Genomic DNA, 23,972 nt, shown 5'->3' with positions numbered 1-23,972 from the left:
AGAAGCCCAAGCAAGATGCGCCCCGAGGAGCGTCTTGCCACATGTCAACAATGGGTCTGACTGAGCACCTCCAGGAGAGAGGCCCAAGCAAGACGCGCCCCGAGGAGTGTTTTGACACTTGTCAACACTGGGTCTGACTGAGGGCCATGAGAGAAGCCCAAGCAAGACGCGCCCCGAGGAGTGTCTTGCCACATGTCAACTGTGGGTCTGACAGAGGGCCTCCAGGAGAGAGGCCCAAGCAAGACGCGCCCCGAGGAGTGTCTTGCCACATGTCAACACTGGGTCTGACAGAGGGCCTCCTGGAGAGAGGCCCAAGCAATACGCGCCCCGAGGAGCGTCTTGCCATATGTCACCACTGGGTCTGACTGAGCGCCTCCAGGAGAGAGGCCCAAGCAAGATGCGCCCCGAGGAGCGTCTTGCCACATGTCAACACTGGGTCTGACTGAGCGCCTCCAGGAGAGAGGCCCAAGCAAGACGCGCCCCTAGGACCGTCTTGCCACATGTCAACACTGGGTCTGACTGAGTGCCCCCAGGAGAGAGGCCCAAGCAAGACGCGCCACGAGGAGTGTCTTGCCACATGTCAACACTGGGTCTGACAGAGGGCCTCCAGGAGAGAGGCCCAAGCAACACGCGCCCCGAGGAGCGTCTTGCCATATGTCATCACTGGGTCTGACTGAGCGCCTCCAGGAGAGAAGCCCAAGCAAGACGCGCCCCGAGGAGTGTCTTGCCACATGTCAACAATGGGTCTGACTGAGCGCCTCCAGGAGAGAGGCCCAAGCAAGACGCGCCCCTAGGAGCGTCTTGCCACATGTCAACACAGGGTCTGACACCGGGCCTCCAGGAGAGAGGCCCAAGCAAGACGCGCCCCGAGGAGTTTCTTGCCACATGTCACCACTGGGTCTGACTGAGCGCCTCCAGGAGAGAGGCCCAAGCAAGACGCGCCCCAAGGAGTGTCATGCCACCTGTCACTACTCGGTCTGACTGAGCGCCTCCAGGAGAGAGGCCCAAGCAAGACGCGCCCCGAGGAGCGTCTTGCCACGTGTCAACATTGGGTCTGATTGAGGGCCTCCAGGAGAGAGGCCTAAGCAATACGCGCCCCGAGGAGCGTCTTGCCACATGTCAACACTGGGTCTGACAGAGGGCCTCCAGGAGAGAGGCCCAAGCAGGACGTGCCCCGAGGAGCGTCTTGCCACATGTCAACACTGGGTCTGACTGAGCGCCTCCAGGAGAGAGGCCCAAGCAAGAAGCGCCCCGAGGAGCGTCTTGCCACATGTCAACAATGGGTCTGACTGAGCGCCTCCAGGAGAGAGGCCCAAGCAAGACGCGCCCCTAGGAGCGTCTTGCCACATGTCAACACTGGGTCTGACAGCGGGCCTCCAGGAGAGAGAACCAAGCAAGACGCGCCCCGAGGAGTGTCTTGCCACATGTCACCACTGGGTCTGACTGAGCGCCTCCAGGAGAGAGGCCCAAGCAAGACGCGCCCCGAGGAGCGTCTTGCCACGTGTCAACACTGGGTCTGATTGAGGGCCTCCAGGAGAGAGGCCCAAGCAAGACGCGCCCCGAGGAGCGTCTTGCCATATGTCAACACTGGGTCTGACAGAGGGCCTCCAGGAGAGAGGCCCAAGCAATACGTGCCCCGAGGAGCGTCTAGCCACATGTCACCACTGGGTCTGACTGAGCGCCTCCAGGAGAGAGGCCCAAGCAGGACGCGCCCCGAGGAGCGTCTTGCCACATGTCAGCACTGGGTCTGACTGAGCGCCTCCAGGAGAGAGGCCCAAGCAAGACGCGCCCCGAGGAGCGTCTTGCCACATGTCAACACTCGGTCTGACTGAGCGCCTCCAGGAGAGAGGCCCAAGCAAGACGTGCCCCGAGGAGCGTCTTGCCACATGTCAACACTGGATCTGATTGAGGGCCTCCAGGAGAGAGGCCCAAGCAAGACGCGCCCCGAGGAGCGTCTTGCCATATGTCAACACTGGGTCTGACAGAGGGCCTCCAGGAGAGAGGCCCAAGCAAGACGCGCCCCGAGGAGCGTCATGGCTTATGTCACTACTCGGTCTGACTGAGAGCCTCCAGGAGAGAGACCCAAGCAAGACGCGCCCCGAGGAGCGTCTTGCCACGTGTCAACACTGGGTCTGACTGAGCGCCTCCAGGAGAGAGGCCCAAGCAAGACGCGCCCCGAGGAGTGTCTTGCCACATGTCAACACTGGGTCTGACAGAGGGCCTCCAGGAGAGAGGCCCAAGCAATACGCGCCCCGAGGAGCGTCTTGCCATATGTCACCAATGGGTCTGACTGAGCGCCTCCAGGAGAGAGGCCCAAGCAAGACGCGCCCCGAGCAGCGTCTTGCCACATGTCAACACTGGGTCTGACTGAGCGCCTCCAGGAGAGAGGTCCAAGCAAGACGCGTCCCTAGGAGCGTCTTGCCACATGTCAACAATGGGTCTGACTGAGCACCTCCAGGAGAGAGGCCCAAGCAAGACGCGCCCCGAGGAGTGTTTTGACACTTGTCAACACTGGGTCTGACTGAGGGCCATGAGAGAAGCCCAAGCAAGACGCGCCCCGAGGAGTGTCTTGCCACATGTCAACTGTGGGTCTGACAGAGGGCCTCCAGGAGAGAGGCCCAAGCAAGACGCGCCCCGAGGAGTGTCTTGCCACATGTCAACACTGGGTCTGACAGAGGGCCTCCAGGAGAGAGGCCCAAGCAATACGCGCCCCGAGGAGCGTCTTGCCATATGTCACCACTGGGTCTGACTGAGCGCCTCCAGGAGAGAGGCCCAAGCAAGATGCGCCCCGAGGAGCGTCTTGCCACATGTCAACACTGGGTCTGACTGAGCGCCTCCAGGAGAGAGGCCCAAGCAAGACGCGCCCCTAGGACCGTCTTGCCACATGTCAACACTGGGTCTGACTGAGTGCCCCCAGGAGAGAGGCCCAAGCAAGACGCGCCACGAGGAGTGTCTTGCCACATGTCAACACTGGGTCTGACAGAGGGCCTCCAGGAGAGAGGCCCAAGCAACACGCGCCCCGAGGAGCGTCTTGCCATATGTCATCACTGGGTCTGACTGAGCGCCTCCAGGAGAGAAGCCCAAGCAAGACGCGCCCCGAGGAGTGTCTTGCCACATGTCAACAATGGGTCTGACTGAGCGCCTCCAGGAGAGAGGCCCAAGCAAGACGCGCCCCTAGGAGCGTCTTGCCACATGTCAACACTGGGTCTGACAGCGGGCCTCCAGGAGAGAGGCCCAAGCAAGACGCGCCCCGAGGAGTTTCTTGCCACATGTCACCACTGGGTCTGACTGAGCGCCTCCAGGAGAGAGGCCCAAGCAAGACACGCCCCAAGGAGTGTCATGCCACCTGTCACTACTCGGTCTGACTGAGCGCCTCCAGGAGAGAGGCCCAAGCAAGACGCGCCCCGAGGAGCGTCTTGCCACGTGTCAACATTGGGTCTGATTGAGGGCCTCCAGGAGAGAGGCCTAAGCAATACGCGCCCCGAGGAGCGTCTTGCCACATGTCAACACTGGGTCTGACAGAGGGCCTCCAGGAGAGAGGCCCAAGCAGGACGTGCCCCGAGGAGCGTCTTGCCACATGTCAACACTGGGTCTGACTGAGCGCCTCCAGGAGAGAGGCCCAAGCAAGAAGCGCCCCGAGGAGCGTCTTGCCACATGTCAACAATGGGTCTGACTGAGCGCCTCCAGGAGAGAGGCCCAAGCAAGACGCGCCCCTAGGAGCGTCTTGCCACATGTCAACACTGGGTCTGACAGCGGGCCTCCAGGAGAGAGAACCAAGCAAGACGCGCCCGGAGGAGTGTCTTGCCACATGTCACCACTGGGTCTGACTGAGCGCCTCCAGGAGAGAGGCCCAAGCAAGACGCGCCCCGAGGAGCGTCTTGCCACATGTCAACACTGGGTCTGACTGAGCGCCTCCAGGAGAGAGGCACAAGCAAGACGCGCCCCGAGGAGCGTCTTGCCACGTGTCAACACTGGGTCTGATTGAGGGCCTCCAGGAGAGAGGCCCAAGCAAGACGCGCCCCGAGGAGCGTCTTGCCATATGTCAACACTGGGTCTGACAGAGGGCCTCCAGGAGAGAGGCCCAAGCAATACGTGCCCCGAGGAGCGTCTAGCCACATGTCACCACTGGGTCTGACTGAGCGCCTCCAGGAGAGAGGCCCAAGCAGGACGCGCCCCGAGGAGCGTCTTGCCACATGTCAGCACTGGGTCTGACTGAGCGCCTCCAGGAGAGAGGCCCAAGCAAGACGCGCCCCGAGGAGCGTCTTGCCACATGTCAACACTCGGTCTGACTGAGCGCCTCCAGGAGAGAGGCCCAAGCAAGACGTGCCCCGAGGAGCGTCTTGCCACATGTCAACACTGGATCTGATTGAGGGCCTCCAGGAGAGAGGCCCAAGCAAGACGCGCCCCGAGGAGCGTCTTGCCATATGTCAACACTGGGTCTGACAGAGGGCCTCCAGGAGAGAGGCCCAAGCAAGACGCGCCCCGAGGAGCGTCATGGCTTATGTCACTACTCGGTCTGACTGAGCGCCTCCAGGAGAGAGACCCAAGCAAGACGCGCCCCGAGGAGCGTCTTGCCACGTGTCAACACTGGGTCTGACTGAGCGCCTCCAGGAGAGAGGCCCAAGCAAGACGCGCCCCGAGGAGTGTCTTGCCACATGTCAACACTGGGTCTGACAGAGGGCCTCCAGGAGAGAGGCCCAAGCAATACGCGCCCCGAGGAGCGTCTTGCCATATGTCACCAATGGGTCTGACTGAGCGCCTCCAGGAGAGAGGCCCAAGCAAGACGCGCCCCGAGGAGCGTCTTGCCACATGTCAACACTGGGTCTGACTTAGCGCATCCAGGAGAGAGGCCCAAGCAAGAAGCGCCCCGAGGAGTTTCTTGCCACATGTCACCACTGGGTCTGACTGAGCGCCTCCAGGAGAGAGGCCCAAGCAAGACGCGCCCCAAGGAGTGTCATGCCACCTGTCACTACTCGGTCTGACTGAGCGCCTCCAGGAGAGAGGCCCAAGCAAGACGCGCCCCGAGGAGCGTCTTGCCACGTGTCAACATTGGGTCTGATTGAGGGCCTCCAGGAGAGAGGCCTAAGCAATACGCGCCCCGAGGAGCGTCTTGCCACATGTCAACACTGGGTCTGACAGAGGGCCTCCAGGAGAGAGGCCCAAGCAGGACGTGCCCCGAGGAGCGTCTTGCCACATGTCAACACTGGGTCTGACTGAGCGCCTCCAGGAGAGAGGCCCAAGCAAGAAGCGCCCCGAGGAGCGTCTTGCCACATGTCACCACTGGGTCTGACTGAGCGCCTCCAGGAGAGAGGCCCAAGCAAGACGCGCCCCGAGGAGCGTCTTGCCACATGTCAACACTGGGTCTGACTGAGCGCCTCCAGGAGAGAGGCACAAGCAAGACGCGCCCCGAGGAGCGTCTTGCCACGTGTCAACACTGGGTCTGATTGAGGGCCTCCAGGAGAGAGGCCCAAGCAAGACGCGCCCCGAGGAGCGTCTTGCCATATGTCAACACTGGGTCTGACAGAGGGCCTCCAGGAGAGAGGCCCAAGCAATACGTGCCCCGAGGAGCGTCTAGCCACATGTCACCACTGGGTCTGACTGAGCGCCTCCAGGAGAGAGGCCCAAGCAGGACGCGCCCCGAGGAGCGTCTTGCCACATGTCAGCACTGGGTCTGACTGAGCGCCTCCAGGAGAGAGGCCCAAGCAAGACGCGCCCCGAGGAGCGTCTTGCCACATGTCAACACTCGGTCTGACTGAGCGCCTCCAGGAGAGAGGCCCAAGCAAGACGTGCCCCGAGGAGCGTCTTGCCACATGTCAACACTGGATCTGATTGAGGGCCTCCAGGAGAGAGGCCCAAGCAAGACGCGCCCCGAGGAGCGTCTTGCCATATGTCAACACTGGGTCTGACAGAGGGCCTCCAGGAGAGAGGCCCAAGCAAGACGCGCCCCGAGGAGCGTCATGGCTTATGTCACTACTCGGTCTGACTGAGCGCCTCCAGGAGAGAGACCCAAGCAAGACGCGCCCCGAGGAGCGTCTTGCCACGTGTCAACACTGGGTCTGACTGAGCGCCTCCAGGAGAGAGGCCCAAGCAAGACGCGCCCCGAGGAGTGTCTTGCCACATGTCAACACTGGGTCTGACAGAGGGCCTCCAGGAGAGAGGCCCAAGCAATACGCGCCCCGAGGAGCGTCTTGCCATATGTCACCAATGGGTCTGACTGAGCGCCTCCAGGAGAGAGGCCCAAGCAAGACGCGCCCCGAGGAGCGTCTTGCCACATGTCAACACTGGGTCTGACTGAGCGCCTCCAGGAGAGAGGTCCAAGCAAGACGCGTCCCTAGGAGCGTCTTGCCACATGTCAACACTGGGTCTGACTTAGCGCATCCAGGAGAGAGGCCCAAGCAAGAAGCGCCCCGAGGAGTGTCTTGCCACATGTCAACACTGGGTCTGACAGAGGGCCTCCAGGAGAGAGGCCCAAGCAACACGCGCCCCGAGGAGCGTCTTGCCATATGTCACCACTGGGTCTGACTGAGCGCCTCCAGGAGAGAGGCCCAAGCAAGACGCGCCCCGAGGAGCGTCTTGCCACATGTCAGCGCTCGGTCTGACTGAGCGCCTCCAGGAGAGAGGCCCAAGCAAGACGCGCCCCTAGGAGCGTCTTGCCACATGTCAACACTGGGTCTGACAGCGGGCCTCCAGGAGAGAGGCCCAAGCAAGACGCGCCCCGAGGAGCGTCTTGCCATATGTCAACACTGGGTCTGACTGAGCTTCTCCAGGAGAGAGGCCCAAGCAAGACACGCCCCGAGGAGTGTCTTGCCACGTGTCAACACTGGGTCTGATTGAGGGCCTCCAGGAGAGAGGCCCAAGCAAGACGCGCCCGGAGGAGCGTCTTGCCACATGTCAACACTGGGTCTGACAGAGGGCCTCCAGGAAAGAGGCCCAAGCAAGACGCGCCCCGAGGAGCGTCTTGCCACATGTCACCTCTGGTTCTGACTGAGCGCCTCCAGGAGAGAGGCCCAAGCAAGACGCACCCCGAGGAGCGTTTTGCCACATGTCAACACTGGGTCTGACTGAGCGCCTCCAGGAGAGAGGCCCAAGCAAGACACGCCCCGAGGAGTGTCTTGCCACGTGTCAACACTGGGTCTGATTGAGGGCCTCCAGGAGAGAGGCCCAAGCAAGACGCGCCCCGAGGAGCGTCTTGCCACATGTCAACACTGGGTCTGACAGAGGGCCTCCAGGAGAGAAGCCCAAGCAAGATGCGCCCCGAGGAGCGTCTTGCCACATGTCAGCAGTCGGTCTGACTGACCGCCTCCAGGAGAGAGGCCCAAGCAAGACGTGCCCCGAGGAGTGTCTTGCCACATGTCACCACTGGGTCTGACTGAGCGCCTCCAGGAGAGAGGCCCAAGCAAGACGCGCCCCGAGGAGCGTCATGCCACATGTGACTACTCGGTCTGACTGAGAGCCTCCAGGAGAGAGGCCCAAGGAAGACGCGCCCCGAGGAGCTTCTTTCAACGTGTCAACACTGGGTCTGATTGAGGGCCTCCAGTAGAGAGGCCCAACCAAGACGCGCCCCGAGGAGCGTCTTGCCACATGTCAACACTGGGTCTGACAGAGGGCCTCCAGGAGAGAAGCCCAAGCAAGACGCGCCCCGAGGAGCGTCTTGCCACATGTCAACACTGGGTCTGACTGAGTGCCTCCATGAGAGAAGCCCCAGCAAGACGCACCCCGAGGAGCGTCTTGCAACATGTCAACACTGGGTATGACAGAGGGCCTCCAGGAGAGAGGCCCAAGCAATACGCGCCCCGAGGAGCGTCTTGACACATGTCAACACTGGGTCTGACTGAGGGCCTCAATGAGAGAAGCCCAAGCAAGAAGCGCCCCGAGGAGCGTCTTGCCACATGTCAACACTGGGTCTGACAGAGGGCCTCCAGGAGAGAGGCCCAAGCAATACGTGCCCCGAGGAGCGTCTAGCCACATGTCACCACTGGGTCTGACTGAGCGCCTCCAGGAGAGAGGCCCAAGCAAGACGCGCCCAGAGAATCGTCATGCCACATGTCACTACTCGGTCTTACTGAGCGCCTCCAGGAGAGAGGCCCAAGCAATACGTGCCCCGAGGAGCGTCTTGCCACATGTCAACACTGGGTCTGACTGAGCGCCTCCAGGAGAGAGGCCCAAGCAAGAAGCGCCCAGAGTAGCGTCTTGCCACATGTCAACAATGGGTCTGACTGAGGGCGTCCAGGAGAGAAGCCCAAGCAAGACGCCCCCCGAGGCGCGTCTTGACACTTGTCAACACTGGGTCTGACTGAGGGCCTCCAGGAGAGAAGCCCAAGCAAGACGCGCCCCGAGGAGCGTCTTGCCACATGTCAACACTGGGTCTGACAGAGGGCCTCCAGGAGAGAGGCCCAAGCAACACGCGCCCCGAGGAGCGTCTTGCCATATGTCACCACTGGGTCTGACTGAGCGCCTCCAGGAGAGAGGCCCAAGCAAGACGCGCCCCGAGAATCGTCATGCCACATGTCACTACTCGGTCTTACTGAGCGCCTCCAGGAGAGAGGCCCAAGCAAGACGTGCCCCGAGGAGCGTCTTGCCACGTGTCAACACTGGGTCTTAGTGAGGGCCTCCAGGAGAGAGGCCCAAGAAAGACGCGCCCCGAGGAGCGTCTTGCCACATGTCAACACTGGGTCTGACAGAGGGCCTCCAGGAGAGAGGCCCAAGCAATACGTGCCCCGAGGAGCGTCTAGCCACATGTCACCACTGGGTCTGACTGAGCGCCTCCAGGAGAGAGGCCCAAGCAAGACGCGCCCCGAGGAGCGTCTTGCCACATGTCAGCACTCGATCTGACTGAGCGCCTCCAGGAGAGAGGCCCAAGCAAGACGCGCCCCGAGGAGCGTCTTGCCACATGTCACCACTGGGTCTGACTGAGAGGCTCCAGGAGAGAGGCCCAAGCAAGACGCGCCCCGAGGAGCGTCTTGCCACATGTCAACACTGGGTCTGACTGAGCGCCTCCAGGAGAGAGGCCCAAGCAGGACGTGCCCCGAGGAGCGTCTTGCCACATGTCAACACTGGTTCTGACTGAGCGCCTCCAGGAGAGAGGCCCAAGCAACACGCGCCCCGAGGAGCGTCTTGCCATATGTCACCACTGGGTCTGACTGAGCGCCTCCAGGAGAGAGGCCCAAGCAAGACGCGCCCCAAGGAGCGTCTTGCCACATGTCAACACTCGGTCTGACTGAGTGCCTCCAGGAGAGAGGCCCAAGCAAGACGCGCCCCTAGGAGCGTCTTGCCACATGTCAAATCTGGGTCTGACAGCGGGCCTCCAGGAGAGAGGCCCAAGCAAGACGCGCCCCGAGGAGTGTCTTGCCACATGTCACCACTGGGTCTGACTGAGCGCCTCCAGGAGAGAGGCCCAAGCAAGACGCGCCCCAAGGAGTGTCATGCCACCTGTCACTACTCGGTCTGACTGAGCGCCTCCAGGAGAGAGGCCCAAGCAAGACGCGCCCCGAGGAGCGTCTTGCCACGTGTCAACATTGGGTCTGATTGAGGGCCTCCAGGAGAGAGGCCCAAGCAAGACGCGCCCCGAGGAGCGTCTTGCCACATGTCAACACTGGGTCTGACAGAGGGCCTCCAGGAGAGAGGCCCAAGCAGTAAGTGCCCCGAGGAGCGTCTAGCCACATGTCACCACTGGGTCTGACTGAGCGCCTCCAGGAGAGAGGCCCAAGCAAGACGCGCCCCGAGGAGCGTCTTGCCACATGTCAGCACTCGGTCTGACTGAGCGCCTCCAGGAGAGAGGCCCAAGCAAGACGCGCCCCGAGGAGCGTCTTGCCACATGTCACCACTGGGTCTGACTGAGAGCCTCCAGGAGAGAGGCCCAAGCAAGACGCGCCCCGAGGAGCGTCTTGCCACATGTCAACACTGGGTCTGACTGAGCGCCTCCAGTAGAGAGACCCAAGCAAGACGTGCCCTGAGGAGCGTCTTGCCACATGTCAACACTGGGTCTGACTGTGCGCCTCCAGGAGAGAGGCCCAAGCAAGAAGCGCCCCGAGGAGCGTCTTGCCACATGTCAACAATGGGTCTGACTGAGGGCCTCCAGGAGAGAAGCCCAAGCAAGATGCGCCCCGAGGAGCGTCTTGCCACATGTCAACAATGGGTCTGACTGAGCACCTCCAGGAGAGAGGCCCAAGCAAGACGCGCCCCGAGGAGTGTTTTGACACTTGTCAACACTGGGTCTGACTGAGGGCCATGAGAGAAGCCCAAGCAAGACGCGCCCCGAGGAGTGTCTTGCCACATGTCAACACTGGGTCTGACAGAGGTCCTCCAGGAGAGAGGCCCAAGCAAGACGCGCCCCGAGGAGCCTCTTGCCATATGTCACCACTGGGTCTGACTGAGCGCCTCCAGGAGAGAGGCCCAAGCAAGACGCGCCCCGAGGAGCGTCTTGCCACATGTCAACACTGGGTCTGACTGAGCGCCTCCAGGAGAGAGGCCCAAGCAAGACGCGCCCCTAGGAGCGTCTTGCCACATGTCAACACTGTTTCTGACTGAGTGCCCCCAGGAGAGAGGACCAAGCAAGATGCGCCACGAGGAGTGTCTTGCCACATGTCAACACTGGGTCTGACAGAGGGCCTCCAGGAGAGAGGCCCAAGCAACACGCGCCCCGAGGAGCGTCTTGCCATATGTCACCACTGGGTCTGACTGAGCGCCTCCAGGAGAGAGGCCCAAGCAAGACGCGCCCCGAGGAGCGTCTTGCCACATGTCAGCACTCGGTCTGACTGAGCGCCTCCAGGAGAGAGGCCCAAGCAAGACGCGCCCCTAGGAGCGTCTTGCAACATGTCAACACTGGGTCTGACAGCGGGCCTCCAGGAGAGAGGCCCAAGCAAGACGCGCCCCGAGGAGTGTCTTGCCACATGTCACCACTGGGTCTGACTGAGCGCCTCCAGGAGAGAGGCCCAGGCAAGACGCACCCCGAGGAGCGTCTTGCCACGTGTCAACACTGGGTCTGACTGAGCGCCTCCAGGAGAGAGGCCCAAGCATGACGCGCCCCGAGGAGCGTCTTGCCACGTGTCAACACTGGGTCTGATTGAGGGCCTCCAGGAGAGAGGCTCAAGCAAGACGCGCCCCGAGGAGCGTCTTGCCACATGTCAGCACTGGGTCTGACTGAGCGCCTCCAGGAGAGAGGCTCAAGCAAGACGCGCCCCGAGGAGCGTCTTGCCACATGTCAACACTGGGTCTGACTGAGCGCCTCCAGGAGAGAGGCCCAAGCAAGACGTGCCCCGAGGAGCGTCTTGCCACATGTCAACACTGGGTCTGATTGAGGGCCTCCAGGAGAGAGGCCCAAGCAAGACGCGCCCCGAGGAGCGTCTTGCCACATGTCAGCACTGGGTCTGACTGAGCGCCTCCAGGAGAGAGGCTCAAGCAAGACGCGCCCCGAGGAGCGTCTTGCCATATGTCAACACTGGGTCCGACAGAGGGCCTCCAGGAGAGAGGCCCAAGCAAGACGCGCCCCGAGAAGCGTCATGGCTTATGTCACTACTCGGTCTGACTGAGCGCCTCCAGGAGAGAGGCCCAAGCAAGACGCGCCCCGAGGAGCGTCTTGCCACGTGTCAACACTGGGTCTGACTGAGCGCCTCCAGGAGAGAGGCCCAAGCAAGACGCGCCCCGAGGAGTGTCTTGCCACATGTCAACACTGGGTCTGACAGAGGGCCTCCAGGAGAGAGGCTCAAGCAAGACGCGCCCCGAGGAGCGTCTTGCCACATGTCACCACTGGGTCTGACTGAGCGCCTCCAGGAGAGAGGCCCAAGCAAGACGCGCCCCGAGGAGCGTCATGCCACATGTCACTACTCGGTCTTACTGAGCGCCTCCAGGAGAGAGGCCCAAGCAAGATGAGCCCCGAGGAGCGTCTTGCCACGTGTCAACACTGGGTCTTATTGAGGGCCTCCAGGAGAGAGGCCCAAGAAAGACGTGCCCCGAGGAGCGTCTTGCCACATGTCAACACTGGGTCTGACAGAGGGCCTCCAGGAGAGAGGCCCAAGCAATACGTGCCCCGAGGAGCGTCTAGCCACATGTCACCACTGGGTCTGACTGAGCGCCTCCAGGAGAGAGGCCCAAGCAAGACGCGCCCCGAGGAGCGTCTTGCCACATGTCAGCACTCGATCTGACTGAGCGCCTCCAGGAGAGAGGCCCAAGCAAGACGCGCCCCGAGGAGCGTCTTGCCACATGTCACCACTGGGTCTGACTGAGAGGCTCCAGGAGAGAGGCCCAAGCAAGACGCGCCCCGAGGAGCGTCTTGCCACATGTCAACACTGGGTCTGACTGAGCGCCTCCAGGAGAGAGGCCCAAGCAAGAAGCGCCCCGAGGAGCGTCTTGCCACATGTCAACAATGGGTCTGACTGAGCGCCTCCATGAGAGAAGCCCAAGCAAGACGCGCCCCGAGGAGCGTCTTGCCATATGTCACCACTGGGTCTGACTGAGCGCCTCCAGGAGAGAGGCCCAAGCAAGACGCGCCCCTAGGAGCGTCTTGCCACATGTCAACACTGGTTCTGACTGAGCACCTCCAGGAGAGAGGCCCAAGCAACACGCGCCCCGAGGAGCGTCTTGCCATATGTCACCACTGGGTCTGACTGAGCGCCTCCAGGAGAGAGGCCCAAGCAAGACGCGCCCCAAGGAGCGTCTTGCCACATGTCAACACTCGGTCTGACTGAGTGCCTCCAGGAGAGAGGCCCAAGCAAGACGCGCCCCTAGGAGCGTCTTGCCACATGTCAAATCTGGGTCTGACAGCGGGCCTCCAGGAGAGAGGCCCAAGCAAGACGCGCCCCAAGGAGTGTCTTGCCACATGTCACCACTGGGTCTGACTGAGCGCCTCCAGGAGAGAGGCCCAAGCAAGACGCGCCCCAAGGAGTGTCATGCCACCTGTCACTACTCGGTCTGACTGAGCGCCTCCAGGAGAGAGGCCCAAGCAAGACGCGCCCCGAGGAGCGTCTTGCCACGTGTCAACATTGGGTCTGATTGAGGGCCTCCAGGAGAGAGGCCCAAGCAAGACGCGCCCCGAGGAGCGTCTTGCCACATGTCAACACTGGGTCTGACAGAGGGCCTCCAGGAGAGAGGCCCAAGCAGTAAGTGCCCCGAGGAGCGTCTAGCCACATGTCACCACTGGGTCTGACTGAGCGCCTCCAGGAGAGAGGCCCAAGCAAGACGCGCCCCGAGGAGCGTCTTGCCACATGTCAGCACTCGGTCTGACTGAGCGCCTCCAGGAGAGAGGCCCAAGCAAGACGCGCCCCGAGGAGCGTCTTGCCACATGTCACCACTGGGTCTGACTGAGAGCCTCCAGGAGAGAGGCCCAAGCAAGACGCGCCCCGAGGAGCGTCTTGCCACATGTCAACACTGGGTCTGACTGAGCGCCTCCAGTAGAGAGACCCAAGCAAGACGTGCCCTGAGGAGCGTCTTGCCACATGTCAACACTGGGTCTGACTGTGCGCCTCCAGGAGAGAGGCCCAAGCAAGAAGCGCCCCGAGGAGCGTCTTGCCACATGTCAACAATGGGTCTGACTGAGGGCCTCCAGGAGAGAAGCCCAAGCAAGATGCGCCCCGAGGAGCGTCTTGCCACATGTCAACAATGGGTCTGACTGAGCACCTCCAGGAGAGAGGCCCAAGCAAGACGCGCCCCGAGGAGTGTTTTGACACTTGTCAACACTGGGTCTGACTGAGGGCCATGAGAGAAGCCCAAGCAAGACGCGCCCCGAGGAGTGTCTTGCCACATGTCAACACTGGGTCTGACAGAGGTCCTCCAGGAGAGAGGCCCAAGCAAGACGCGCCCCGAGGAGCCTCTTGCCATATGTCACCACTGGGTCTGACTGAGCGCCTCCAGGAGAGAGGCCCAAGCAAGACGCGCCCCGAGGAGCGTCTTGCCACATGTCAACACTGGGTCTGACTGAGCGCCTCCAGGAGAGAGGCCCAAGCAAGACGCGCCCCTAGGAGCGTCTTGCCACATGTCAACACTGTTTCTGACTGAGTGCCCCCAGGAGAGAGGACCAAGCAAGATGCGCCACGAGGAGTGTCTTGCCACATGTCAACACTGGGTCTGACAGAGGGCCTCCAGGAGAGAGGCCCAAGCAACACACGCCCCGAGGAGCGTCTTGCCATATGTCACCACTGGGTCTGACTGAGCGCCTCCAGGAGAGAGGCCCAAGCAAGACGCGCCCCGAGGAGCGTCTTGCCACATGTCAGCACTCGGTCTGACTGAGCGCCTCCAGGAGAGAGGCCCAAGCAAGACGCGCCCCTAGGAGCGTCTTGCAACATGTCAACACTGGGTCTGACAGCGGGCCTCCAGGAGAGAGGCCCAAGCAAGACGCGCCCCGAGGAGTGTCTTGCCACATGTCACCACTGGGTCTGACTGAGCGCCTCCAGGAGAGAGGCCCAAGCAAGACGCACCCCGAGGAGCGTCTTGCCACGTGTCAACACTGGGTCTGACTGAGCGCCTCCAGGAGAGAGGCCCAAGCATGACGCGCCCCGAGGAGCGTCTTGCCACGTGTCAACACTGGGTCTGATTGAGGGCCTCCAGGAGAGAGGCTCAAGCAAGACGCGCCCCGAGGAGCGTCTTGCCACATGTCAGCACTGGGTCTGACTGAGCGCCTCCAGGAGAGAGGCTCAAGCAAGACGCGCCCCGAGGAGCGTCTTGCCACATGTCAACACTGGGTCTGACTGAGCGCCTCCAGGAGAGAGGCCCAAGCAAGACGTGCCCCGAGGAGCGTCTTGCCACATGTCAACACTGGGTCTGATTGAGGGCCTCCAGGAGAGAGGCCCAAGCAAGACACGCCCCGAGGAGCGTCTTGCCATATGTCAACACTGGGTCCGACAGAGGGCCTCCAGGAGAGAGGCCCAAGCAAGACGCGCCCCGAGAAGCGTCATGGCTTATGTCACTACTCGGTCTGACTGAGCGCCTCCAGGAGAGAGGCCCAAGCAAGACGCGCCCCGAGGAGCGTCTTGCCACGTGTCAACACTGGGTCTGACTGAGCGCCTCCAGGAGAGAGGCCCAAGCAAGACGCGCCCCGAGGAGTGTCTTGCCACATGTCAACACTGGGTCTGACAGAGGGCCTCCAGGAGAGAGGCTCAAGCAAGACGCGCCCCGAGGAGCGTCTTGCCACATGTCACCACTGGGTCTGACTGAGCGCCTCCAGGAGAGAGGCCCAAGCAAGACGCGCCCCGAGGAGCGTCATGCCACATGTCACTACTCGGTCTTACTGAGCGCCTCCAGGAGAGAGGCCCAAGCAAGATGAGCCCCGAGGAGCGTCTTGCCACGTGTCAACACTGGGTCTTATTGAGGGCCTCCAGGAGAGAGGCCCAAGAAAGACGTGCCCCGAGGAGCGTCTTGCCACATGTCAACACTGGGTCTGACAGAGGGCCTCCAGGAGAGAGGCCCAAGCAATACGTGCCCCGAGGAGCGTCTAGCCACATGTCACCACTGGGTCTGACTGAGCGCCTCCAGGAGAGAGGCCCAAGCAAGACGCGCCCCGAGGAGCGTCTTGCCACATGTCAGCACTCGATCTGACTGAGCGCCTCCAGGAGAGAGGCCCAAGCAAGACGCGCCCCGAGGAGCGTCTTGCCACATGTCACCACTGGGTCTGACTGAGAGGCTCCAGGAGAGAGGCCCAAGCAAGACGCGCCCCGAGGAGCGTCTTGCCACATGTCAACACTGGGTCTGACTGAGCGCCTCCAGGAGAGAGGCCCAAGCAAGAAGCGCCCCGAGGAGCGTCTTGCCACATGTCAACAATGGGTCTGACTGAGCGCCTCCAGGAGAGAGGCCCAAGCAAGACGCTCCCCGAGGAGCGTCTTGACACTTGTCACCACTGGGTCTGACTGAGGGCCTCCATGAGAGAAGCCCAAGCAAGACGCGCCCCGAGGAGCGTCTTGCCATATGTCACCACTGGGTCTGACTGAGCGCCTCCAGGAGAGAGGCCCAAGCAAGACGCGCCCCTAGGAGCGTCTTGCCACATGTCAACACTGGTTCTGACTGAGCACCTCCAGGAGAGAGGCCCAAGCAACACGCGCCCCGAGGAGCGTCTTGCCATATGTCACCACTGGGTCTGACTGAGCGCCTCCAGGAGAGAGGCCCAAGCAAGAGGCGCCCCGAGGAGCGTCTTGCCACATGTCAGCACTCGGTCTGACTGAGCGCCTCCAGGAGAGAGGCCCAAGCAAGACGCGCCCCTAGGAGCGTCTTGCCACATGTCAACACTGGTTCTGACAGCGGGCCTCCAGGAGAGAGGCCCAAGCAAGACGCGCCCCGAGGAGTGTCTTGCCACATGTCACCACTGGGTCTGACTGAGCGCCTCCAGGAGAGAGGCCCAAGCAAGACGCGCCCCGAGGAGTGTCATGCCACCTGTCACTACTCGGTCTGACTGAGCGCCTCCAGGAGAGAGGCCCAAGCAAGACGCGCCCCGAGGAGCGTCTTGCCACGTGTCAACATTGGGTCTGATTGAGGGCCTCCAGGAGAGAGGCCCAAGCAAGACGCGCCCCGAGGAGCGTCTTGCCAAATGTCAACACTGTGTCTGACAGAGGGCCTCCAGGAGAGAGGCCCAAGCAGTAAGTGCCCCGAGGAACGTCTAGCCAAATGTCACCACTGGGTCTGACTGAGCGCCTCCAGGAGAGAGGCCCAAGCAAGACGCTCCCCGAGGAGCGTCTTGACACTTGTCACCACTGGGTCTGACTGAGGGCCTCCATGAGAGAAGCCCAAGCAAGACGCGCCCCGAGGAGCGTCTTGCCATATGTCACCACTGGGCCTGACTGAGCGCCTCCAGGAGAGAGGCCCAAGCAAGATGCGCCCCTAGGAGCGTCTTGCCACATGTCAACACTGGGTCTGACAGAGGGCCTCCAGGAGAGAGGCCCAAGCAAGACGCGCCCCGAGGAGTGTCTTGCCACATGTCACCACTGGGTTTGACTGAGCGCCTCCAGGAGAGAGGCCCAAGCAAGACGCGCCCCGAGGAGCGTCATGCCACATGTCACTACGCGGTCTTACTGAGCGCCTCCAGGAGAGAGGCCCAAGCAAGATGCGCCCCGAGGAGCGTCTTGCCACATGTCAACACTGGGTCTTATTGAGGGCCTCCAGGAGAGAGGCCCAAGAAAGACGCGCCCCGAGGAGCGTCTTGCCACATGTCAACACTGGGTCTGACAGAGGGCCTCCAGGAGAGAGGCCCAAGCAATACGTGCCCCGAGGAGCGTCTAGCCACATGTCACCACTGGGTCTGACTGAGCGCCTCCAGGAGAGAGGCCCAAGCAAGACGCGCCCCGAGGAGCGTCTTGCCACATGTCAGCACTCGATCTGACTGAGCGCCTCCAGGAGAGAGGCCCAAGCAAGACGCGCCCCGAGGAGCGTCTTGCCACATGTCACCACTGGGTCTGACTGAGAGGCTCCAGGAGAGAGGCCCAAGCAAGACGCGCCCCGAGGAGCGTCTTGCCACATGTCAACACTGGGTCTGACTGAGCGCCTCCAGGAGAGAGGCCCAAGCAAGAAGCGCCCCGAGGAGCGTCTTGCCACTTGTCAACACTGGTTCTGACTGAGCACCTCCAGGAGAGAGGCCCAAGCAACACGCGCCCCGAGGAGCGTCTTGCCATATGTCACCACTGGGTCTGACTGAGCGCCTCCAGGATAGAGGCCCAAGCAAGAGGCGCCCCGAGGAGCGTCTTGCCACATGTCAGCACTCGGTCTGACTGAGCACCTCCAGGAGAGAGGCCCAAGCAAGACGCGCCCCTAGGAGCGTCTTGCCACATGTCAACACTGGGTCTGACAGAGGGCCTCCAGGAGAGAGGCCCAAGCAATACGTGCCCCGAGGAGCGTCTAGCCACATGTCACCACTGGGTCTGACTGAGCGCCTCCAGGAGAGAGGCCCAAGCAAGACGCGCCCCGAGGAGCGTCTTGCCACATGTCAGCACTCGATCTGACTGAGCGCCTCCAGGAGAGAGGCCCAAGCAAGACGCGCCCCGAGGAGCGTCTTGCCACATGTCACCACTGGGTCTGACTGAGAGGCTCCAGGAGAGAGGCCCAAGCAAGACGCGCCCCGAGGAGCGTCTTGCCACATGTCAACACTGGGTCTGACTGAGCGCCTCCAGGAGAGAGGCCCAAGCAAGAAGCGCCCCGAGGAGCGTCTTGCCACTTGTCAACACTGGTTCTGACTGAGCACCTCCAGGAGAGAGGCCCAAGCAACACGCGCCCCGAGGAGCGTCTTGCCATATGTCACCACTGGGTCTGACTGAGCGCCTCCAGGATAGAGGCCCAAGCAAGAGGCGCCCCGAGGAGCGTCTTGCCACATGTCAGCACTCGGTCTGACTGAGCACCTCCAGGAGAGAGGCCCAAGCAAGACGCGCCCCTAGGAGCGTCTTGCCACATGTCAACACTGGTTCTGACAGCGGGCCTCCAGGAGAGAGGCCCAAGCAAGATGCGCCCCGAGGAGTGTCTTGCCACATGTCACCACTGGGTCTGACTGAGCGCCTCCAGGAGAGAGGCCCAAGCAAGACGCGCCCCGAGGAGTGTCATGCCACCTGTCACTACTCGGTCTGACTGAGCGCCTCCAGGAGAGAGGCCCAAGCAAGACGCGCCCCGAGGAGCGTCTTGCCAAATGTCAACACTGGGTCTGACAGAGGGCCTCCAGGAGAGAGGCCCAAGCAGTAAGTGCCCCGAGGAGCGTCTAGCCACATGTCACCACTGGTTCTGACTGAGCGCCTCCAGGAGAGAGGCCCAAGCAAGACGCACCCCGAGGAGCGTCTTGCCACATGTCACCACTGGGCCTGACTGAGCGCCTCCAGGAGAGAGGCCCAAGCAAGACGCGCCCCTAGGAGCGTCTTGCCACATGTCAACACTGGTTCTGACTGAGCGCCTCCAGGAGAGAGGCCCAAGCAACACGCGCCCCGAGGAGCGTCTTGCCATATGTCACCACTGGGTCTGACTGAGCGCCTCCAGGAGAGAGGCCCAAGCAAGACGCGCCCCAAGGAGCGTCTTGCCACATGTCAGCACTCGGTCTGACTGAGCGCCTCCAGGAGAGAGGCCCAAGCAAGACGCGCCCCTAGGAGCGTCTTGCCACATGTCAACACTGGGTCTGACAGCGGGCCTCCAGGAGAGAGGCCCAAGCAAGACGCGCCCCGAGGAGTGTCTTGCCACATGTCACCACTGGGTCTGACTGAGCGCCTCCAGGAGAGAGGCCCAAGCAAGACGCGCCCCAAGGAGTGTCATGCCACCTGTCACTACTCGGTCTGACTGAGCGCCTCCAGGAGAGAGGCCCAAGCAAGACGCGCCCCGAGGAGCGTCTTGCCACGTGTCAACATTGGGTCTGATTGAGGGCCTCCAGGAGAGAGGCCCAAGCAAGACGCGCCCCGAGGAGCTTCTTGCCACATGTCAACACTGGGTCTGACAGAGGGCCTCCAGGAGAGAGGCCCAAGCAGTAAGTGCCCCGAGGAGCGTCTAGCCACATGTCACCACTGGGTCTGACTGAGCGCCTCCAGGAGAGAGGCCCAAGCAAGACGCGCCCCGAGGAGCGTCTTGCCACATGTCAGCACTCGGTCTGACTGAGCGCCTCCAGGAGAGAGGCCCAAGCAAGACGCGCCCCGAGGAGCGTCTTGCCACATGTCACCACTGGGTCTGACTGAGAGCCTCCAGGAGAGAGGCCCAAGCATGACGCGCCCCGAGGAGCGTCTTGCCACATGTCAACACTGGGTCTGACTGAGCGCCTCCAGGAGAGAGGCCCAAGCAAGACGCGCCCCGAGGAGCGTCTTGCCACATGTCAACACTGGGTCTGACTGAGCGCCTCCAGTAGAGAGACCCAAGCAAGACGTGCCCTGAGGAGCGTCTTGCCACATGCCAACACTGGGTCTGACTGAGCGCCTCCAGGAGAGAGGCCCAAGCAAGAAGCGCCCCGAGGAGCGTCTTGCCACATGTCAACAATGGGTCTGACTGAGGGCCTCCAGGAGAGAAGCCCAAGCAAGATGCGCCCCGAGGAGCGTCTTGCCACATGTCAACAATGGGTCTGACTGAGCACTTCCAGGAGAGAGGCCCAAGCAAGACGCGCCCCGAGGAGTGTTTTGACACTTGTCAACACTGGGTCTGACTGAGGGCCATGAGAGAAGCCCAAGCAAGACGCGCCCCGAGGAGTGTCTTGCCACATGTCAACACTGGGTCTGACTGAGTGCCTCCAGGAGAGAGGCCCAAGCAAGACGCGCCCCGAGGAGTGTCTTGCCACATGTCAACACTGGGTCTGACAGAGGGCCTCCAGGAGAGAGGCCCAAGCAACACGCGCCCCGAGGAGCGTCTTGCCATATGTCACCACTGGGTCTGACTGAGCGCCTCCAGGAGAGAGGCCCAAGCAAGACGCGCCCCGAGGAGCGTCTTGCCACATGTCAGCACTCGGTCTGACTGAGCGCCTCCAGGAGAGAGGCCCAAGCAATACGTGCCCCGAGGAGCGTCTAGCCACATGTCACCACTGGGTCTGACTGAGCGCCTCCAGGAGAGAGGCCCAAGCAAGTCGCGCCCCGAGGAGCGTCTTGCCACATGTCAGCACTGGGTCTGACTGAGCGCCTCCAGGAGAGAGGCCCAAGCAAGACGCGCCCCGAGGAGCGTCTTGCCACATGTCAACACTGGGTCTGACTGAGCGCCTCCAGGAGAGAGGCCCAAGCAAGACGTGCCCCGAGGAGCGTCTTGCCACATGTCAACACTGGGTCTGACTGAGCGCCTCCAGGAGAGAGGCCCAAGCAAGAAGCGCCCAGAGGAGCGTCTTGCCACATGTCAACACTGGGTCTGACTGAGCGCCTCCAGGAGAGAGGCCCAAGCAAGACACGCCCCGAGGAGTGTCTTGCCACATGTCAACACTGGGTCTTACTGAGCGCCTCCAGGAGAGAGGCCCAAGCAAGACGCGCCCCGAGGAGCGTCATGGCTTATGTCACTACTCGGTCTGACTGAGCGCCTCCAGGAGAGAGGCCCAAGCAAGACGCGCCCCGAGGAGCGTCTTGCCACGTGTCAACACTGGGTCTGACTGAGCGCCTCCAGGAGAGAGGCCCAAGCAAGACGCGCCCCGAGGAGTGTCTTGCCACATGTCAACACTGGGTCTGACAGAGGGCCTCCAGGAGAGAGGCCCAAGCAATACGCGCCCCGAGGAGCGTCTTGCCATATGTCACCACTGGGTCTGACTGAGCGCCTCCAGGAGAGAGGCCCAAGCAAGACGCGCCCCGAGGAGCGTCTTGCCACATGTCAACACTGGGTCTGACTGAGCGCCTCCAGGAGAGAGGCCCAAGCAAGACGCGCCCCTAGGAGCGTCTTGCCACATGTCAACACTGGGTCTGACTGAGCGCCTCCAGGAGAGAGGCCCAAGCAAGACGCGCCCCGAGGAGTGTCTTGCCACATGTCACCGCTGGGTCTGACTGAGCGCCTCCAGGAGAGAGGCCCAAGCAAGACGCGCCCCGAGGAGCGTCATGCCACATGTCACTACTCGGTCTGACTGAGCTCCTCCAGGAGAGAGGCCCAAGCAAGACGCGCCCCGAGGAGCGTCTTGCCACGTGTCAACACTGGGTCTGATTGAGGGCCTCCAGGAGAGAGGCCCAAGCAAGACGCGCCCCGAGGAGCGTCTTGCCATATGTCAACACTGGGTCTGACAGAGGGCCTCCAGGAGAGAGGCCCAAGCAATACGTGCCCCGAGGAGCGTCTAGCCACATGTCACCACTGGGTCTGACTGAGCGCCTCCAGGAGAGAGGCCCAAGCAAGACGCGCCCCGAGGAGCGTCTTGCCACATGTCAGCACTCGGTCTGACTGAGCGCCTCCAGGAGAGAGGCCCAAGCAAGACGCGCCCCGAAGAGCGTCTTGCCACATGTCAACACTGGGTCTGACTGAGCGCCTCCAGGAGAGAGGCCCAAGTAAGACGCGCCCCGAGGAGTGTCTTGCCACATGTCAACACTGGGTTTGACTGAGCGCCTCCAGGAGAGAGGCCCAAGCAAGACGCGCCCCGAGGAGCGTCTTGCCACATGTCAACACTGGGTCTGACTGAGCGCCTCCAGGAGAGAGGCCCAAGCAAGACGTGCCCCGAGGAGCGTCTTGCCACATGTCAACACTGGGTCTGACTGAGCGCCTCCAGGAGATAGGCCCAAGCAAGAAGCGCCCAGAGGAGCGTCTTGCCACATGTCAACGCTGGGTCTGACTGAGCGCCTCCAGGAGAGAGGCCCAAGCAAGACACGCCCCGAGGAGTGTCTTGCCACATGTCGACACTGGGTCTGACTGAGCGCCTCCAGGAGAGAGGCCCAAGCAAGACGCGCCCAGAGGAGTGTCTTGCCACATGTCAACACTGGGTCTGACAGAGGGCCTCCAGGAGAGAGGCCCAAGCAACACGCGCCCCGAGGAGCGTCTTGCCATATGTCACCACTGGGTCTGACTGAGCGCCTCCAGGAGAGAGGCCCAAGCAAGACGCGCCCCGAGGAGCGTCTTGCCACATGTCAGCACTCGGTCTGACTGAGCGCCTCCAGGAGAGAGGCCCAAGCAAGACGCGCCCCTAGGAGCGTCTTCCCACATGTCAACACTGGGTCTGACAGCGGGCCTCCAGGAGAGAGGCCCAAGCAAGACGCGCCCCGAGGAGCGTCTTGCCATATGTCAACACTGGGTCTGACAGAGGGCCTCCAGGAGAGAGGCCCAAGCAATACGTGCCCCGAGGAGCGTCTAGCCACATGTCACCACTGGGTCTGACTGAGCGCCTCCAGGAGAGAGGCCCAAGCAAGACGCGCCCCGAGGAGCGTCTTGACACTTGTCAACACTTGGTCTGACTGAGGGCCTCCAGGAGAGAAGCCCAAGCAAGACGCGCCCCGAGGAGTGTCTTGCCACATGTCAACACTGGGTCTGACAGAGGGCCTCCAGGAGAGAGGCCCAAGCAACACGCGCCCCGAGTAGCGTCTTGCCATATGTCACCACTGGGTCTGACTGAGCGCCTCCAGGAGAGAGGCCAAAGCAAGACGCGCACCGAGGAGCGTCTTGCCACATGTCAACACTGGGTCTGACAGAGGGCCTCCAGGAGAGAGGCCCAAGCAAGACGCGCCCCGAGGAGTGTCTTGCCACATGTCACCACTGGGTTTGACTGAGCGCCTCCAGGAGAGAGGCCCAAGCAAGACGCGCCCCGAGGAGCGTCATGCCACATGTCACTACTCGGTCTTACTGAGCACCTCCAGGAGAGAGGCCCAAGCAAGATGCGCCCCGAGGAGCGTCTTGCCACGTGTCAACACTGGGTCTTATTGAGGGCCTCCAGGAGAGAGGCCCAAGAAAGACGCGCCCCGAGGAGCGTCTTGCCACATGTCCACACTGGGTCTGACAGAGGGCCTCCAGGAGAGATGCCCAAGCAAGACGCGCACCGAGGAGCGTCTTGCCACATGTCACCACTGGGTCTGACTGAGCGCCTCCAGGAGAGAGGCCCAAGCAAGACGTGCCCCGAGGAGCGTCTTGCCACATGTCAACACTGGGTCTGACTGAGCGCCTCCAGGAGAGAGGCCCAAGCAAGAAGCGCCCCGAGGAGCGTCTTGCCACATGTCAGCACTCAGTCTGACTGAGCGCCTCCAGGAGAGAGGCCCAAGCAAGACGCGCCCCGAGGAGTGTCATGCCACCTGTCACTACTCGGTCTGACTGAGCGCCTCCAGGAGAGAGGCCCAAGCAAGACGCGCCCCGAGGAGTGTCTTGCCACATGTCAACACTGGGTCTGACAGAGGGCCTCCAGGAGAGAGGCCCAAGCAACACGCGCCCCGAGGAGCGTCTTGCCATATGTCACCACTGGGTCTGACTGAGCGCCTCCAGGAGAGAGGCCCAAGCAAGACGCGCCCCGAGGAGCGTCTTGCCACATGTCAGCACTCGGTCTGACTGAGCGCCTCCAGGAGAGAGGCCCAAGCAAGACGCGCCCCTAGGAGCGTCTTCCCACATGTCAACACTGGGTCTGACAGCGGGCCTCCAGGAGAGAGGCCCAAGCAAGACGCGCCCCGAGGAGCGTCTTGCCA

This window comes from Nothobranchius furzeri, chromosome 3, assembly GCF_043380555.1.
Source record: "Nothobranchius furzeri strain GRZ-AD chromosome 3, NfurGRZ-RIMD1, whole genome shotgun sequence".
Taxonomy (NCBI): domain Eukaryota; kingdom Metazoa; phylum Chordata; class Actinopteri; order Cyprinodontiformes; family Nothobranchiidae; genus Nothobranchius; species Nothobranchius furzeri.
Note: the sequence above shows the minus strand (reverse complement) of the source record.